We start from the raw sequence: 6,453 nt of genomic DNA on the forward strand, positions 1-6,453 counted from the left end.
AAGCACTTTTTATTTTCGTTTACCAAAATACATAGTTGTAAGTTTTGAAAAATTGAAATATATAAACAATTTTCAAAATTATTGACCCTATTTATTACACATAGCACTCTAGCTAGGAGCAACTACTAATTTATCATTTAGAAATATGAAATCAATTAATTTTGAATTAAATAATTTATTTGGATTAGATAAAAATGAGAAATGACTTTATTTTCTAAATTCATGGAATTTCATCCTTTAAAATTCCAAATATATATACTTTGAGTAAAATGATTTGATATTTATTAGTTTAACAACGAGATTATAAGATTATTTTTTATAAATCCGACTGTACGTGAAAATAAAGTATGTATGTAATGAGCAACAATAGTGAATTAGAGATTTACAATGATAAAACTAATGTCACACACAATCAAAAGAAAAATAAAATAAATTAGTAAAATGGTATGCTTGTCCCATACTACCGACAGAGTGAAGGACGAGCTAGATTAGCTGTTAACTTTATGAATTCTCTAAGCTATTACTAATTAATTACTATCATCACTCAATGCTCATCATAATGCGTATTATTATTATTGTGTGGCTGACACCTCATCATAATTATAAGACATATCGTGGAGACGTAAAAGGGCATGTAGGGTCAATAGTGTAATTTCAGAAAAAAAGTCGATGCATGGGGTCACAACGTCTTCTTCTGATTGCTTTGTGCTTTGTTTCATGGGAACTCACTAAGCCAAGATTGGTTCACCGACGACCCTGATCCTATTCTATGCGGGGAACATGGCACACGCCCAAGGCTAATTTTGCTTTATCGCTTTTGTTTTTCCCCTTTTCCCCTTTTGTTTCTATTTGGACTCCTCCACTAAGCAAACAAGCCTCACACATTCTTATTAGCCCACAAATCCAATATACCATGATTAAAGTTATGCCTTTCTTCTAAACTATGCATTTTGCCACTTGTACCCCGCCCTCTGCATTCCAATAATTAAAACAAAACAAAAGCAATGCATTATTACGCAGTGAATTTCCGTTTTTATCCTTTTAATTCATTTAATTAATTACTGTTAACGTTACGTTAATATATATGTAGGTGATGTCATGTCCAACAGTAGTAGAAAAACGTTTGAAAGCGCAACGCAAATGACCTTCTATATATCAACCATTCAATGCAGACTGTTTGTTTATAATGAGATTGGTTTCCAACTGTTATTTTTGACAGTAGTAAACTCATTTCTTTCAAAATAATCATTAGTTCAGATGAATATGCAAAGCTTAGCAACGAAAGTAACTGACCAAAAGTGGATACAACGGAAATTTCCTTAAAAAAACTGGAGAATGTAACGATCAAGTCACAAAAATTGTACATATATGTCCTGCAAAAGCTAGACAAGAGAAGGGAAAAGGAAAAGATCCGCAATTATGCTTGATTAGCCTCCTACCATGTATTTTGATAAAGATTGGTTACTAAGAACGACCCTTAATAAGTAGTTTAGTTAAAATTTCATTAATTTATTTGTATAGGTAAGTGTACTAGTACTAGTGTATTACGATAACGTAACGCTTTGAGAGGACCCAATTGATGAGAAAGTGTTGTTATTCATCTGTACAAGATCAAATAAAGTGGAATGGAGAATATTTGATTTGGAATACATCCAATTGAGTTTTTTAACTCATGGCGTTGGTTGGGTTGCCACATCAACGCTAGCTAGCGGTGGATCATCCCTACAAGGATCTTGTATTACGGTGCAATGCAACGCCAAAGTCCCAACAGAAAGGGTGACCAGCTGTTGCATTATAATTTCAAAAAAATTTGGGTGAATAAATGTTTATTTTAATTATTAAGTTTTTAAAGAGTTATTAATTTTTTTTAAAGAGAAATGTTAGGAACCATCATAATTTATTATTCTTTTGAGGTCAGCGGCAAGGGAGTGTCGCGCTCTCCGTTGGAAGGGGATGGGGCTAGCTTGGGAGATGAGTTGGCAGAGGGCAGGGACAGTGGCTGTCAGGGAGAGTTAGATACTGGTGTTCAGGGGAGAATTTCAGCGGGTATGCAAGAGAATTTTCAGAGAAAGTTTAATGTGCATATGCTAGGCTTAATAGAGACCAAGACAGAGATGGTGACAAATTTTGATATAGCGCAACTGTGGGGAAATGGCGCAGTTAAATGGGAGTTAGTTGGTTCGGTTGGTGCTGCGGGGGGACTGGTATTAATGTGGGACGACATGGTGTTTCGGATGAACAACTGTTATAAAGGGGCTCGCTGGATATGCTTGGAAGGTGTGCTGCTAAAAACTAACTTTCCCTGTGCTTTTTGTCTAGTTTATGGGCCACATGAAAGGGCGGAAAAACTCATTATGTGAGAAGAGTTGAGCTTCCTATCTGGGTTATGCCAAGTACCGTTCTGTTATATGGGGATTTTAACGAGGTAACTCATGTAGAAGAGAGAAAGGGTGCTACCTCTTTAACAGTGTCCGCAGAAGAGTTTAAATCGTGGATACAGGATATGGAGTTAGTGGACTTGGCAATAACTGATCACTTATTCACCTGGTTCAGAGGGCAATCATGTAGCCGCATTGATAGGGGACTGGTTAGTTTAGAGTGGCTAGAAGAGTTTCCTGATACAAGACTGAGAGGGGAACCTAGAGGGTTATCAGACCATTGCCCAATGATCTTGGAGGTTACCCGAATTAGCGGGGGACCAAGACCGTTTTGGAGCTTGGATTCGTGGTTTACCCATGATGAGTTCTTGAGAATGGTGAAGGAGGAGTGGAGGAACTTGGGGGAGGGACAGTTCATTGATAAACTAAAGGCTCTGACGACTCCGCTGAGCAGATGGCATAGAGCCAATTTTGGGAATATGGACCAAAGGATTACACAGCTGGAAGATGAAATTAAGAAAGTAGATGACATGGTAAGTACTGGCACGGCTGATGGGACTATTGAAGCAAGAAGGAGAGCGTTGGTAAACTTCTGTAGAAAATGGTATATCAGGAAGGAGCTTCATTGGAAGCAAATGTCCAGATCGCGGCACGTGAAGGAAATGGATAAAAATACCCGCTACTTCCACAATCTAGCCTCAGCACGAAGAAGGTCGAATATGATTGATTCCTTAATGGTTAATGGGAGGTTGATAAGGAACTAGGCGAGGATCAAGACGGCTATTCGAGACTTCTATAAGGGGTTGTACCACCAGGAGACATCGCCAGTGATTGGGTTCAGGGACGGGCTTGTAAAGCAGATCAACGAGGAAGAGGCACTGGAGCTAGAGATGCTGCCAACTGTTGAAGAAATAAAGGAGACAGTGTGGGATTGTGAGTCAACAAAGGCACCAGGTAGTGATGGGTACAACATGAACTTCATAAAAAAATGCTGGGATGACTTAGGAAGGGAGTTCACTGATGCGGTGCTAGGCTTCTTCCTTTCGGCTACACTTCCTAGAGACTCGAATGTTACGTGGGTTACGCTGGTGCCAAAGTTTACTGGAGCCAGAGAAATAAAGGACCTCAGGCCGATTAGTATGGTGGGGTGTGTCTATAAGGTCATATCCAAGGTGTTGGTTAGGAGGATGCAAAAGGTAATGCCGGGGTTGGTAGGAGAGACTCAGAGCGCCTTCGTTAAGGGCAGGAAAATCCATGATGGGGCCCTGATCGCCTGTGAAACAGTGCACTGGCTAAAAACACGAAAAAAGAGCGCCGCAATAATAAAGCTGGACTTCCAAAAGGCTTATGATAGAGTCAAGTGGGGCTTTGTGGATATTGTCTTGCAGAAGATGGGGTTTGGCCAGAGGTGGAGAGGTTGGATAAAGGAGTGTGTCACCACTGCATCTATGTCATTGCTTGTCAATGGATCACCTTCAAAGCCTTTCAAAATGGAACGGGGTCTACGGCAAGGTGACCCGTTGTCCCCATTTCTGTTTGTGTTAGTTGTGGATGTTTTGCATCGAATGATTGGAGAGGCGGTGAGGAATGGCCGTATAACTCCGTTACTGCTTGGTAGAGATAATATTGAGTTGTCTCACTTGCAGTTTGCAGATGATATTATTCTTTTCTGTCCGCCTGATGAGGGGACCATCAGGAATTATCATCGGCTACTCAGATGCTTCGAGCTCATGTCGGGATTGGCCATTAATTTTGAAAAGTCCAGCCTTATACCGATCAGCTGTGAGAGGATGTGGGTCCGGATTATCAACAGATCGTTTACGTTCTACGAAGAATAGAGTGGTGCTGAGCCCTTTGAGTGTTGATGGCCGGGTCACAGTGTCTAGGAGTTGTATGTTATCTTATTTTATTCTTACTATAGCTTTGCTATCTGCTCCACTCTGCTGTGTTGAGTTCCCTTTGATTCAAAAAAAAAAATTTATTATTTTTTATTATATTATGTTAAATTGTGTGAAATTTTGGATGGTGTTGTCTTATGTTAAACTTTATTAAATTTTTAAAGGATTTTGATTTGGATTTTATGTTAAATTTGTTCAAGATTTTTTTAAGGCAATACTATGGCAAACTAACATGAAGGCCTGGGCCTTAACTTTTTTGCTTTATTTTTAAATATTGGGCTTTAACTTTTGTTTTTAAAATATGTGGATCTAAATCAAACCAAATTCAATTACGAAAAAGAAAAACCTAAAACAAAGTTTTGAAATGGACAAAACAAAGATTGTTTGTCCCAAAAAAAATTGTTACTACTTATTATAAATAATTTATCAATTTTGTTAAGTAGACAATGATTTTTATAAACAATGTGAACAATAAATTTTAAAATTAGTTCAATAAGATAAAAATACACTATACCCATACTAAAAACATAAATAGAGAACAGAAGTTACTGTATGCATAACTGCATTGTGTACTAAACTCATTGTCTCCTTATACTTTTTCATAATTTATTGGTCAATAATACACATTTAAATAAAAATAAAAATGACAGACTAGTTTTTTTTTTTTATGAGACTAAGAGATACCATAAGACAAAAAAATATTATTCCAAATTCAAAACTACAAAAATATTGTTAAAAATATTTTATTCAAATACATTTCATTGAGATCAAAACTACATCATGTCTAAACTGAAAATTAATCTTTAACATACTAGACTCCTTTCAAACATTTATTTTTTCTTGTTATTGTTAGTTGAGATTTTTAGAGAGGAAACGTTTACAAGGATCAAATAAGATTATTAAAACAAGAAATACAAGTACCGGAAAAGTTTTTGAATGTCTTGTGTGTTTGGATTGTGGTTTGTAATAAAAGTAATTTTATAGAATTGATTTTGGATAGAAGTAAGTTTGTATCAATATGATTTATGTTTGGTAATTCTATACTAAAACTGATTTTGATAAAATCAATATTGTTTAGATAATATTATAAGAATTTTATCAATAATACAATAATATGTATAAAGGATAAAGTTGGTAAAAAAAAATAAATATTAAATATTAATGATTAAAAGTCAGTTAGTGCAATGCAGAAGTTAGAAATTGTTATTTATTATAAATGTGGTTTTATGACCAAAATCACTTCTATCTTTATAGAAAGAAAAATTAGCCAAACCAAAAATTAAAACTTTCAAAAAACAGCTGTAACGTGTTTTTCTCTTTCTAACGTGTTTGACAAAAACACACCCCTAGTCTACTTGACCTATATAGGGTAGAAGACAGGCATATAGCAACCTAACAGTTGTATATTGATCAGGGAAGAAGTGAACAACACATTACAAGAATTTGAATTTTCTGCCAGTTATCAATCACGAGACGACCTCCAATAGAAAAAGCAATGATGTCGTTTAGATTGATTGGTGACAATTTAGTCATCAAAACTTAGTAGCAGTACGGTGCGGTAAAGAAAAAAAAAATTCTAATATGATTATCTCGCGATAATTATATAAATATTGTTAAATTAAAATTATATTTTTTTTTATTTTAATAATATTTTTTTATAAAAATATTGTTTAACAATAAAAAATAATATTTTAATTTTAATAATATTTTTTAAAATATCATAATTATCATAATATAGTCATATTAGAATAATTTAAAAAAAAAACCTGAATTTATTTTACAATGATTGTTCACATAAAAATATTGAAAATAATTTAATATATTTTATTAAACTTTTTAATATGATAGATATTAATATCTAAATTATCATTTTTGAATGAAGAAATTTTGGGAACAATGGCCTTATGATAGATATTTTATTGTTGTCGTGAGTGTAGAATCATCACTAGCAAACACAATACAACGCCGGTACTTGGGCCATTGGCACTGTGTTTTGTGGGCCTTTTGTAACGTCTTGATTCGTTTGTTGTCCGGTGGAGCCCAGACTGGGGCCTTCTATCGATTATCGAGTCAAACGTCTCAGTCTCGTGTTTCTGTTTTCTGCAACGTGTCACAAAGCAAAAGCTTCCCAAATCCAAACTACCCTTAAATTAATAGTGAGTTTTACAGTGTCTTTA

Source organism: Arachis ipaensis, chromosome B05 (assembly GCF_000816755.2).
Source record: "Arachis ipaensis cultivar K30076 chromosome B05, Araip1.1, whole genome shotgun sequence".
Classification (NCBI taxonomy): Eukaryota; Viridiplantae; Streptophyta; class Magnoliopsida; order Fabales; family Fabaceae; genus Arachis; species Arachis ipaensis.